This window comes from Myotis nattereri, assembly GCF_964212035.1.
Source record: "Myotis nattereri genome assembly, chromosome: 5".
NCBI classification, from domain to species: Eukaryota; Metazoa; Chordata; class Mammalia; order Chiroptera; family Vespertilionidae; genus Myotis; species Myotis nattereri.
In genome coordinates, this window is record NC_138080.1 from 55818978 (window position 1) to 55833904 (window position 14927).

Below are 14927 nucleotides of genomic sequence, written 5' to 3' on the forward strand. Positions count from 1 at the left end.
GCCAATAAATATATCATGTGGCAAAATGTGCTATAAAAAAGCAAGGCAAAGGAATAGGTACGGGGGCGCTATATTTTTAATGAGTTTTCAACAATAGCCTGTTGGAGGAGGTGAGTTTTGAGAGGAGGCCCAAAGGATGGGAAGAAGTAAACCAATGCAAATAGCCAAAAGATATTTAAAAGGCCCGTTCAAAGGTCCTGAGGCAGGAGCAGACTTGGAAGGCTACAGGAAGAGCAAGGAGACAGGAACAGATGAAATATACGGAGCAAAGAGGAGAGTGGTAGAGATGAAGTCAGACAGATAATCTCCCCTCCCCGCCCCCCCCAAAAAAATTATGCAGAACCTTCTAGGCCATGATTAGGTTTTGAATTTTACTTTGAGTGAATGGGAATTCATTAGAAAGTTTTGAGTAGGAATGATGCAATATATGCTTCGAAAGATCACGCTGGCTGGCAAAGGAGAATAGATAGGTGAAAGAAGTAAAAGTGGAAGTGTGGAGAACATTCAGAGCCTATTGCAATAATCCTGGTGATGAATGACCGCTTGGGTTTGTGTGGTAGCAATGAAAGTGATTCAGAGCAGTCACACGCATGGTGCTTTCTGAAGCTGGAGGCTGTAGGACTTACTGAGAGATTAGATATGGACTGTGAGGAAGAGATAGAAAAAAGACTCCAAGAATTTTGCCTTGAACACTGGCCCCAAAGAATTGAGAATGGGATATATTGAAGGGGGCTTGTGCGTAGGTTTGGAGAGTAGTTTTTGCCAACTAATTAATGTTGTCGAAGCTAGAAAGTCAGCATTTTGCAACCATGACAGTATAATTGATTTAGGCAAGAATCATCAATCAATGCTAAGGCTAGAAGTTGAAAGTTAATGAGAAGCAGATATATAGAGTCTCAAATCTCCTTATTAATTATCTATTAAATGTAAAGGGAAAAGTAGTAACTTTACGTGATCAGAGATGATGTTACCAGTGAAGACATAAGCCAATGTTGTGTGCCTTCGGATGGCACGCACTGAAGAGGACACAGTGCCATGTATGTGGTATTCCTATCAAACACACAAACCTAAATATAATCACGGGAAAACTCCTTCTGCAAAATAACTGGTCTGTATTCTTTAAAGTGTCAATGTCATGAAAGACAAATATAGTCTAAATGACTTTTCCAGATTAAAGGAGGCATATTTACCTGCATAACAGGAAAATATAGTCATGACCCTGGATTGGATTCCAGACCAGAAAAAATATATTGGGTCAATTGGTGAAATTTGATTAATTTTAATAATGCAGAATACTGTACATAATAATACTATACCAGTGTTGCATTTCCTGATTTTAATTATGTTAAATAATACCCTGATTCTGAGAAATTACACAGAGAAGAAAAGAAATCGAAGGACCTATAATCTCTAATCTATTCTCAAACGACTCAGGGGAGGGGGTGAGAATGAATGAGAAAGAGAATGATAATGTGTGGCAAAATGTTAGCAGTTGGTGCATCTGGGTGGAGGTTCTATGAAAGTTATTTATACTATTCCTACAACTTTTCTATAAGTATAATACTTCAAAATAAAAGTTTCAAAAGTCTCTGAGAATCAGCTTGGAGTTCAAACACCAGGAGTGTTATGGCTGGAAAACAAGTGAAGACATATTTTGAAGGAGGAGGATGTTATCAACCAGGTTTTACACTGCTGAAAAATCTAGCTAGTGTAGACTGAGAATTCTCCATTGGATTTGGCAACATGAAGGTCTCATTGGAGTGTGTTTAAGAAAGAATGGGAGGATGGGGGAGACCCAGCAGAGAGCAATTATAGAAAAGTCTTTAGAAGAGCTTGTGAGGAACAGAGAGCAGAGCTATGAGGCCATAGGTAGAGGGAGATATGTAGTCAAGGACGCATATTGTGGAAGATTGGGTTGATATAGTCTATTTCCATCCATCTAACCACTCTTGGTGTGATTTCTGCTCTCCAAGAAAACTTCTGAAATGTAGTTGGCTTGCGTATAGGTCTACATGCAAGGATTTTTAATGTTTTGTTTTCATTGGAGATTATTCACTACCAATTAAGAAATTGGCATTCCAATTTTATACATGATCTGGTTAATATGATTCTGTCTTGAGACATGGATAAAATCATGTTTCTGCCATGCACATAGCAATTTGGGACAAGTAGAAAGATATGTCTAGAGTTCTTTCAGAACTGTGTTAAACCTTAGTAGTGTAACACAAGTTTTAAAGAAAAAAATAAAATAGACACCATAATTACATTTCAGTAATTGTGACTCTCAAGAACATTAGTTCTAACAAGCATATATGTGAGCATGAAAATTAAATGGTCATTGGAACATCATGGAGAAATCAGGGGTATTGAATGTCTCCCATGAAGCCTCTTGTAAAACAACCGACCTGTCTTTTCCTTTGGCAATGCCATCCAACTTTACCTTAAGGCTAAAGTTGCAGAATTATTTTTCTACTGTAACTGTATGGTACTTGTAATATGTTGCCAAAACAAAACAACAACAAAAAAAGCCTCTCTTAAATTATTTGTTTAGTGAAAATTTTAACAGGAACCTTAGTGTTTTGTTTTATTTAACCAGGAATAACTTTTATCAACATCATGACAAGTTTACTTTTTGTAATTTTAAATTTTTTATCCCACTGGCTTATTAGTTTTAGGATAATAAGTCAAATAAAAACTTAAGTAAGCTTAATGAAAATAATTCATATAATTGCTATTATTTATGAGAACTCACCGAGGACAAAGATTGTGCTGGAAGCTTTACAATATCTAAGTATTCCTCACAAAATTCCCATGGGTTAGGCTATTATTATCACATTACAAGAACGGAGGCAATTGTAGCTTAACTTAAAGTACCCAAAGCAGTATTTGGGTTGAGGTTGAGCTGGCTCCAAATCCTCTCTATTTTTTTTCCACAGTGCTCATAGCCTTCCACCATAATAATTTTCTTTCCACAGCTTCATTTAATCTGATTTTACTTGCTGACTCTTGCTATTGTGAGTATCCATTGAGATTCTTATATTCAAGGAGAGATAGTCTAAGATTCTAATACTTCAAATTTTCAAATGGTCTTTAAATGTGAATCTGAATAAATCTGAGAGAAAAAATAGCTGAAAAGATTCAGTCAGAGGACTATATTCAAAAGGAAACCATAACTGAGATAAAATCGCCGTGTTGAGCGATATCTTCCACTGACCACTTGCCTTTCCCGCAATGCTGAGTTAACAGTGCCACGCTGCAAGGGCAGGTGTGCTGGACACTGTTTGCAATATCTGCCTGATTTCCAGAAAACAGTTTATAATGAGAAAGTATTAGCAGTCTGTGCACTATGCCAAGCACATCAAACGCTAATGTACCTTTTCAAAAGGGCAAACAATGGCGAGAAATACAGTTACTAAAAACGGATGGAGGCCTAAAGTCATATTCATTTTCCCCCTTGTTAGTCGTATCTAAGCTCCATAGTCACAGTATATTAACTTGTACACTTTCAGCTTCTCCACTGGAGATAGCAAAAGCTCAACAGATTCTCTGCTTTAATTAGCAAATTTTCTCTTAATAAAAAAGAAAATGTTTGAAAATTTTTTATCTTAATTAACTCTTTCTAGAAGGACATAAAGCTATTTGTAGGCTTCCTTAGTAAATATCTTCTAATGTACTATTTTCCCTGTGGGAAGAACTTAATTATCAGAAGACATCATAGTGAAGACATAGAGGGAACAGCTAGTTCAAAGGCCTGAAGCAGAAGCATGCTAGCAAAGGTGGATATGGGAAGGAGGCCTGCAGGCCCAGAGAGAGGAAACAAATGGTAGGTGATGAGATAGGAGGTGTCTGTGTTGGGAGATGGAGGCAGAATCATGGAGGGACTATTTGGAGACTCTTGATTTCTAGAGATCCTGTAACTGGACACACACTAAAAAATGTTTAGCCTAACCAGTTATTTAATAGAGTGTGTCCTAGTCACATTCTTAGAGACACACTAAGAATCACTTAGTGTGTCTTCTAAAAGAGTTTTAGATACCTCTAACCATGAAAAACATAAAAGTTATTATCCTGAAGAGCATATATATAAATGTATTATAAGTGCTTTTATATGTATGTCTGTGCATATGTATCTGCTTAGCATAATATATATCATACTAGAGGCCTAGTACACAAAATTCATGCACTCGGGGCGGGGGAGGGAGGGGGTCCCTCAACCTGGCCTGTGCCCTCTCACAGCCCAAGAGCGCTTGGGGGATGTTCAACTGACAGTTTAGGCCCACACCCCACCCCTGCTGCTGCATGAGCCTGCATGAGCCCAGCTCAGGGCTTCTGGCTGAGCAGCGCTCCCCCTGTGGGAACACAATGACCACCAAGGGGCAGTTCCTGCATTGAGCATCTGCCCTCTGGTGGCCAGTGTGTGTCATAGCAACCGGTCATTTTGCCATTTGGTTGATTTGCATATTAGCCTTTTATTATATAGGATTGCTTAGGAAAATCTTTCTGATATGAAATAAATGTAATGTAGTGATTTGATATTTTATTTCAAAGAAAGTTTTCAATTTTTCAAATTGTTACAGTATTAACAGTAACAGGTTAAATTTTTTATTTATTGTATGTCACTCCACTAAATTATAAAAATATCTCATCTGCTTATGTTTATCTATGAAAGCTGATTTGAATCTACATGCCAAGTTAATCTTTCACTGTTCCATATAAAATTTTTAAAATGTGTGTTTTATAATAATAACTGAACATATAATATGATTTTTCATCAATGTGGAAATTGAAATGATTTTTACATTTATATAATTTTATAAAACAAATAACTTAAAATTTTTACATATATGGGTATTTATATATTAGAATCTGTGCTCACATATCTGCATTCGAAAGCTATAAGCCAACTGAAAATGCCAACTTTGTCATATCCTTGACTATAAATGTAACCCTACTTGTAAATTGCTTCCAAAAATCTTTAGGGAGAGAAATTTTAAGTCTGATAAATCATGAATATAGTCAGTAATTTTCTCAAAAAATAAAATTAATCTATTCTGCAATTTAAATAATTTTGGCTGGTCACAGTTTCCAATAAAGGGACTTATAGCAGGAGGATTAGTGGAACAAGCCTCATTCTGTCCCACTGCAGTTGGTCCTGAGACTGTTATTAGTATTTTTCATTTGTCTTTTTTACTATCTTGTTCATGGCCAACTTTTTTCCTGCTAACCCAGGTTTTTTCTTAGTAAGTAACACAGGCACATTAAGCCAACTCACCTGTGGGGAAAAAAACAACAGATTTTCTTTCATTCCTCTCCATCAATTGTTCATAGGGAGTCTCCCCAAAGTTATATATGTGAGCTAAGAGAGAGTGAGTGAGCTAGGTGCAACAGAAGTTGGTGACATGGTAGTGTCAGCCACCTGTTCATGCAACTGACTTTGGCCTTCTTGCCATGTTTCAATCCAACTTTAAATATGCCATTTCCTTTGTTTGCTAGATTGATGCTGTGCCCATCAACCTGAGGGGTCTATTAATACAGCTCATGATAAGAAGCTTCAATTACATAGTTACTCTATGGAGGCATAGTAGCTGGCTAGGGTTACTTTTTGAACATTGAATAGTGTTTTTTTTTAAATATATGTTTTTATTGATTTTTGCAGGGAGAGGAAGCAGGAGGGATAGAGAGATAGAAATATCAATGAGAGAGGAACATCACAGATTGGCTGCCTCCTGCACACACCTAGCCTGGGAATCAAACTGGTGACTTTTGGTTCCTGGGTTGACACTAAACTGCTGAGCTACATTGGCCAGGCTTGAATAGTGTTTTTCAAAGGCAATATGGCTTTGCTCTAGAAATCTAGGGGAGTACATTGTGACTTTGGTATCAGAGCTTGCTAGCAAATCCATATGGTATCCTTATCCACTATGGATACCCACTCTAATAACATGGAATCTTCCAGGTCATGTGATTGAGCAGAAAGTTTGTTTGTATTGAAGTCTGTATCTGCCGCAGAGCCTTCTTTTGCCTGGTATTTATGTTACCAGGCTTCCTAATCACCTGATTAATGGGTCAGGATGACATTCTTCCAATCTAATGATTTCCGGGGAATGTACAGGTTTTTGTTTCTCAAACATATTCACCCAAATGTTCTGATTTCAAGAACTCATTCAAAAATCTACTCCAATTCTTACTTTAATGTGGAAATTTGTTGGGGCTGGGGTTTCAATCTATCACAGTTTGCAACTGTCAACCTACTTCACAATTCTTATAATTACCATAGACGCCATAGCCATTAAGGTTAGAGTTATTGCACAAGCCAGTGCATTCCCTTCTATCTGTATCCATCCCAATTCACCACACACCAGAGCCTCAGTAATTGTGGTTCTATGGCAATATCAGGAGTTATAACTACCCCATGACCAGGAATAGTGTCCTCAACTGCCATCTGATTGATGAATGATTGAGTTCCAGAATACTGTGTTGAGAGGCGTTTTCCTAAAGCAAATTCTTGTGCCAGTTATCTTAGTTTTAGTTTCTTCAGAAGCATATCCTGAGATATGGTTTTGCACGCAAATAGTTAATTTTGAAGGTGACTTCAGAAAACAGAAGTGGAAGTGTGATAAAGTGAGGCAGAGAAGGAAGGAATAAAGGTTGAGTTGGCAAGTTTATGTACACCATGAACAGCTGGGTCTTTATTCAGTTTGGGAACTCCAGGACAATGTGCAGAACACCTGCAAAAAAGGTGCAAGCAAGTTGAGGCAATTGTCCACTAGTTTGCCATATTTCATTGGATGATGGATTCTCTTAGGGGGTGGACATTGCTTCTTTGACACTTTAGAGTTGCCCTGCATATAGGCCCAGTACAAACTCATAGCCAGGGAAAAATAATAAAACTCTCAGGTAGTGAGTTGCAGGTCTCTAATAATTCTCTATGATAGCACACTCTGCTGGTTTGAGAGACTACTGACTCCCAACTTTGTTCTTCTAATTTAGTCTTCTCTCATGCTCCTTAGACAATTTTGTCTGTTACATATTATTACATAGAGCGCTCACATGCATCTAAGTTCAGCATATCCAAAACTCAACTGCCACATTCTAAAATGGTTCTTCCTTTGGAATTCCCTGTTTATAACATTGGCAACTTCATACTAGTTGCCAAAACAAAAACAAACAAACGAACAACAACAACAAACTAGTAGGGTTATTCTAACCTCGTATATTTCATTCTCTTTTTCACATTTACCACTCACTTAGATCTGCCATTGTGTCTTCTAAATCGCTTTTAAATTCATATTTGTTCTCCACCCACACTGCCCTAGTGCAGACCATCATTATTCTTACCTGAATTAATGTTACAAAAGCCTAATTGATCTCCTTGCTTTCTACTCAATCTGTTCTCCACAGTGTAGCCACTGTAATATTTCCAAGGGTAAGTTTGATAAATTGTTCCTGTACTTAGAACTTGAAATGATTCCTCATTCATCTTAAAATGAAGACCAATCCCATTAAGGCAGTGATCAAAGCCCTTTATGATCTGGCCCTGCTTCTACCTATCCTCAATTCTTGTCACTTCCACTCTTACTTAACATACTTGCTCAGCATACTAAGCTTTTCTCTGGTCCTTCCTCCTGGATCTTCACATATATTTTCTCTGTCTGGAATGCTCCTTTCCACTCCTTGATCTTAAAACTGCTAATAACTCTTTAGGTCCCAACTTAGACATTTCCTCCTCTAAGACTTTACTCCTTGATTACCTCGAACGGTTTGGTTGGCTAGTTCTGTACTCCTATCAGTAATCTCAACTTCCTTGTAGAATTTATTGTATTTTATTGCAATTATTTTTAACAATTTTCCTCTTATGCTGCACATATGATCTGTGGGGGCAGCAATCATATCTTTCATATTCACTTTGCAATTTTCAGCAATTAGCCATGGTTTCTGGAACATACTAGGTACTTAATAAATGCCTAATTATAAAAAGATCAATCATTACCTTAAGATCTTTAAAAAAAAACTTAGTAGTTACAACATACCGTATTTTATAGATATTTTTCTTGATCATCTCTGATTCTTCATGCCTAGTATAGTGCTTAATGTGTGGAAGGCACTGATAAATGGTACTTAACTTCAGAAATAAAATTCTTATGATACTGATTAGTAATAGCAAGCACACTGCATGTTACCAACACTGGATGAAAGTGCATCACTGGTAGTGCATCATGTTTGTGCTCAGGGTAGATAAGACAATTTTATTTTATTAATGTCATTCTTTTCATAATTACAAATGCAATGGTACCAAGCAAATATTATTTCTAAATGAACTCTGAATAATAGAATACTTGTTAAATAATGTCTGTGAATATTTTCCTAGTTATTTTGGGGGAATAAATAATTCACATACTCAAAGATGGGAAAAAAAAAAAAGACAAATCCCCATAAAAGCAATGGAAATCATTACCATTCCAAGATTCAGTGGTGTATTTTAAGATAAGAGTTGAAGAGACATCCTCAGGGAATTATCTTAGCAGGAAAGCCAAAGAATTTCCCCTATAAACTTTTCGCTCCACAGAACTAAATGTTAAATAGCTTCATGGTTAGAAAATGAATTCTCCCGTTCACTAGCTAAATATTTCTCTGTGGCTTGGATTATCACTTCCTAAATCTGTTATGCTCCTGGAGAGTGCAGCTCAGTGATGCGTCGGGTGCTTTCCTTCATCCTTGTAGGGAATGTCTGATAAGTTCCCACCAAATCCTTCATATGTTTGTTTCCCATCCTAGAAAACATATGGTCTATTTCATCCAAAAAGAGTTCCTGTCAGGCAATTCAGAGACCAGGATATCCTGTTTTAAATTGGGGTTATCTGGTGGGAAATGCCACTTTTAAAAAAATATCTATTATTCAGTGTCTTGTCATGGAGAGATTCATAAAATTTGATGAAAGAGAATATGGTAATACAATTTTTTAACATATTCTTCACCATTCTCTAGTCAGCCTAGTTTTTCTCTCCCCAGAAGAAAGCAAACAAAGGACTCTTGGAAAAGTTTTAAAATAGTCCTGAACACACACATTTCAACATGATTGATCAAGTCCTAAGACTAGGATATTGACTGACTGGAATGGGTAAGAGGAGAGAATGCTCCTGAACTAGTCATTTAATGGAATGGGCACATGATGGAAATACATATTTTTGCCATTTTGAAAAAGGCAAAAATTTCAGCAAGCTTGACCAAGCAAAAATGCCTGCTGTCAGATACAGTGCAGTTCTTTCATTAATATTCAACTGAATTCTGGAGATGGCCCAAACTTGATGGAGAGCTTCATGAAAAACTGACTCCCATTTGCTGAGTTTTCCATACATTTCTGAAAAGCTGCTGGATCTGATGTCAGTAGAAGTACTGTATATTAAAAGAAAACGTAACAGCTATCTTTCGTTGAGATGGGGCCATTCCTATTAACTTGATATTTTTGTACAAATGCATTGGATGCTCTGAGGAAAACAAAATAATTTCTTTTTGTGTATTGAAATTATCATATTAATTTTCTTTGTGAAAACTAATGAAAGTATAGAATTTTTCTAGGGTTTGCATAAGGTATTTTTTAAATGAGATTCTCCTTATTTGCTTAGAGTAGCATACATACCACATAGAGATAACAACAATTTTAACTGAGAGTTTTAAAAAAGATTTTTAACGAAAGGTCTAGCCTTCCCTGGCCAGTGTGGCTCAGTTAGTGTAGCCACCAACTCATGCAGGAAAGGTTGCTGGTTTGATTCCTGGTAAGGGGACATGCCTGTGTTGTATGCTTCATCCCCTGGTAGGGGGAGTCCAGGACACAGTTCATTGATGTTTCTCTCTCACACGAACGTTTCTCTCTCTCACTCTCCCTTCCTCTCTGTCTAAAAATCAATTTAAAGATCTAAAAAGAGAGAGAAAGGTCTAGCTTGATTTTTAAAAGAAAATTTTATTAGTTTTTAGAGATAGAGGAAGAGAGAGGTAGAGAAACATCAATAGCGATGGGATGCCTCCTGCAGGCCCCCTACTGGGGATGGAGCCTGCAGCCTGGGCAGTTGCCCCAACCAGAATCAAACCAACGACCTCTGGATACATGGGGTGATGCTCAACCACCTGAGCCACACTAGCCAAGGCTGATTTTAAATTTGTATTTGATTTGAACTTTTTATCACCTACAGTGTCCTATTTTCATGATTATATTGTTATTTCTTATATTCAGAATTCTACTGCCATGCAAAAGCACATATACTATGTATACATTCATTGGTTTGTGGATTAACTTGAATTTGGTAAGTTAATATTTTTGAGAGCCTATTTAGAGAGTTTAATTCACTTCTTGATATAGTACAATACATATAGCCAATGAGAGAGAATCACTGTTTTAAACAGTGCTGCAAATTAATGTCTGTGTTAGCTTTGTTGTGTTGTTTTCTATGTGCCTTTCAAAAGATTAGTACCTTATCTTTTTTTTAATAGTGGAAGTGACCCATATTCACTGATATACATAAAATTTTTAATTCTACTAATGGATATAGGCATGAGTAGTCATAGGTAAATCTACATATGTCTTCCACTTCAAACAAAAAATACATTTCATTGTGTTGTTATGCTACTGTGAATTGACAAGTGATAAACCCTTCCTTTTTAAAAACTTTTTGTTTTAATTTTAACAGCAACACCTGTTACATATTCACATATCTCTGGTACCCATTTAAAGTGCATATGTTACAGACTGAAATTCAGTATAGAATAGGGAGGGCAAAAGTTATATGAGCACCTCACCTCTCTTTCCTCAAAGTAAGAACAAATAATGAGCATACTTTTTTCCTTTTAAGATACATTCACTAATTCTGAATAAAGTTTAGACAATTCAGTACATGTTATTAGCTTATAACCTGAGTAGAAATATTCTTAGTAATTGAAAGATATGCAAGCTGAACGTTTCTATTTATAAATATATAATTAACATGCTGTATGGAAACCTTTTCTTAGCATGTTGACTGAATAGGACTGTAATAGATTTAATTTTAATTTTTAAAAAGTCCTCTAAAATCATCCATTACTTGTAAGAGATTCACTTTGACATTTATGTGTTATATTTAATAATTCATTGTCAACTGTAAGATACCAAGTTAAAAACTGTCCTCTTTATTCCATACTTACGCCATAGGGAAGTTATTGAAGAAAATGTTATCTCACACCAACATTATAGACTAAACCTGACATGCTCTTTACTTTCAAGGAAGATAGAGCTGATCAATATTTTAGGAACTCTTTACTACAGAGTACCTGAGGATGATATTTGCTTCAGAATATTTATTTGAATTGAGAAAGAACAAATAATCAGATGATTTTTTTACACTAATAAAAGAGAAACATGTAAATTGGTGTCACTCCGCTACACCCACCAGCCAATCAGAGCAACTATGCAAATTAACCCAACAAAGATGGCAGTTAATTTGCATACGCAGGCACGGAGCTAAGACTGAAGGCTCCAGCTGGAATGAAGACTGAAGACTGAAGACTGAAGAGGCTTGGCTTCTCTGCTGAGGCCGGACCGAAGGCCTGAATCCCGGGTGCCGGAGGAAAATAGGTGCCGGCAGCCAGGGGAAGGAAGGCCTATTGCACGAATCTCTTCATGCAACGGGCCTCTAGTCTTATATAAAAGGCCCGTGGCTGTCACACCATAATGCTGTCACGACTAAATGAGCAACAGCTCTCGCAGTGGGGGCAGGGCATGGCGCGAGCTACTAGCAGTGGAGAGCTATGAGTGGTGGAGGCCAGGGTAGCGAGCTACTAGTGGTGATGGGCAGGGCAGCCAGCTGAGGCAAGTGGAAGCAAGCTAACTTGCACATGATTTCATGTATAATGGGCCTCTAGTATGTGTGTGTGTGTGTGTGTGTGTGTGTGTGTGTGTGTGTGTATATATATATATATATATATATATATATATATATATATATATATACTAGAGGCCTGGTGGACAAAAATTTGTGCACTCGGGGGGAGGGACGAGGGGTCTCTTAGCCCGGCCCCGGCCTGTGCCCTCTCGCAGTCTGGGAACCCTCGGGAGATAACAACCTGCTGGCTTAGGCCTGCTCCCGGGTGGCAGAGGGCAGGCCCAATCCCTAGGTGTAGCCCCTGGTCAGGCTCAGAGCAGGGCTGATTAGGGAGTTGGGGCGCCGCCTCCTGTCATGCACAGAACAGGGCGGATTTGGAGGTTGCGATGCCACCCTCAGTCATGCTCAGGGTAGGGCCGATTGGGTGGTTGGGGCACCGCCCCCTGTCACACTCAAGGCAGAGTCAATGGGGAGGTTGCGGCACCACCCCCTGTCACGCACAGAGGAGGGCCGATCAGGGGGTTGGGGCACCACCCCCTGTCACACACAGAGCAGGGCGGATCAGGGGTTTGGGGCACCGCCACTCTCACACTCAAGGCAGGACCGATGGGAAGGTTATGGCTCTACCCCGTCACACACAAAGCAGGGCGGATCAGGGGTTTGGGGCGCCGCACCCTGTCACACACACAGCCGCAGGGCGATCATGGGGTTGGGGAGCTCCCCCTATCAGGCACAGAACAGGGCTGATCAGGGGGTGGGGGTGCCTTCCCTTGTCATGAACAGAGGAGGGCCGATAGGGAGGTTGTGGCCCCGCCCCCTGTCACACACAGAGCCGCAGGGCGATCAGGGGTTTGGGCGCTACCCCCTGTCACACTGATCCCGGTGGCAGGAGGCCTCATGGCTCCGCTGATCCCGGTGCTGGGAGGCATATTACCTTTTTACTATATCAGATAGAAGCCTGGTACATGGGTGTGGGCCGGCTGGTTTGCCCTGAAGGGTGTCCTGGATCAGGGTGGGGGTCCCCACTGGGGTGCTGGCCAGTCTGGGTGAGGGGCTGAGGGCTGTTTTCAGGCTGGCAGGTGATTGAAGCTCCCAACCGCTCCTTTTTTTTCTTTTTTTTTTATTCTGGGCCAGCTTTAGCTTTGAGGCTTGGCTCCAGCTCTTAGGCCTCCGCTGCTGAAAGCAGGTTTCTGGCCTTGGTTTACCTTCTGTATTTGAAACAATGTTGTGATATTACTGGCTAAAGCCCTACAGACTAAAGCAGGTTTTTGGGGTTTTGTTTAGCTTCTATATTTGTAACATAGTTGATTAGAGTTGCAGCTCAGAGGCCGGCAGCTGCAGGCGGGGAACGTTGGAGTCCTCCGAACATGAAGCAAGCAAACCTCATGTTCACTTTAAGCTGCCTGGCTGCCAGCTGCCACTTGGCTGGCAGTTAATTTGCATATTGCCCTAATTAGCCAATGGGAATGGTAGCGGTCGTACGCTAATTACCATGTTTCTCTTTTATTAGATAGGAGATATATATATATATATATATATATATATATATATATATATATATTTCAATGCAAACCTCTGGTATAATTTACAAAGAGGAATCCTGTAGGAGAAAGTACTTCAATTTCTGTATTCATCATACATTTTGACTCAGAGGGAGTGAATCATTGCTTTAAATTTCATCTCAAAAAGATGTTGAAGGTCTCAGACAGCTATCCTCATTGATTGGCTGAAATTCATGCCATAATTGCTATAAAAATAAGCAACACATTTATTTCATGTGGGACTTGTATGTTGGGCACACACCCTGAACCTCCTTCCTCACATAATATTTTGGAGTATTATAGCTCAGTCTAGGAATGTTATCCATTTCAATAGAAACATCCTAACAAGCTTGACCTCAGAATGATCCTGAAATTTACAAGCTAAATACAACAATGAAATTCTAATCTTGGGAAGAGGACCAAAACTCTATAGATTATGCAGAGAAAGGAAGGTTGCAGTTTCTTATTAAATACCTGGTACTCATGCAGTCAAGTTTCAGATCTGCTCACCATTATTGCCATTTGACTTGGGAATTACAGAGTTTATCTCAGTATAATTCATGTTCTATTTGATTTTACTTAATTCTCTATAGTTTAGACTAATAATAATAAAAGTATCTGAGGGATGCTGTTTCCTCCTACCACCAAATATATGGTATTGTCTCACTACCTCTTTTCTAGTTCACTGCCATGAACTAGATGTCCAACAATTCAATTCTGTCCTGGCACTACCTACCTGGAATCAGTGCAGACCTCACAGCTGAAGGACTCAATGACAGGAGACAACCCCCAGGTCAGATGTCAGTCAGGAGTCTTAGCCTACCTGCTCTTCTGATCTTCTGACCAACTGGCTCTAAATCAGGGGTTCCCATGAGCCCCTCCTCAGGTTCAATACTTTGCCAAAAAGCTCACAGAACTTAGGAAGAAATTTCACTTACATTTGCTAGTTTATTATAAAGCATACAAATGAATCAGATGAAGAATTACATAGGACAACGTCTAGGTCTTGAGCACAGGGTCTGTGAAACTAGGGTGTGCCCCCCTCCCAGCATATGGATTCATTCATCAACCCAAAAACCCTACAAAACCTATCATGTAGGGGGTTTTATGGAGGTTTAATTAGGTAGACATGAGTGATCAAATCATTGGTCATTGCTTTTAAATCAATCTCACTCCCCTTTCTCTCCCCTATCAGAGATTGGGAGTCTGGCATCAGGTTCTAAATTCTAATGAAGGATTGGTCTTTCTGATAACGAGCCCCATCCTGTAGCTATCTAGGAGCCTGCCAAGGGTACCTCATTAGGGCATAAGACAATTCTATCACCCTGTCACTCGGGAAATTCCAAACATTTTAGGAGCTGGGAACAAAGGAACTGAGGACAAAGACCACATATCTTTCTGTGATGCCACAGCACCTATTATAAACCAAATAGTTAAGTTATAAGTGAAAGGGAGTTCATTAAAATTACATTTAGCTTTCTATATGATTTCTAGTTTTAAGTCACTAATATTGAATATTGAGTTTTGTATATGGCAG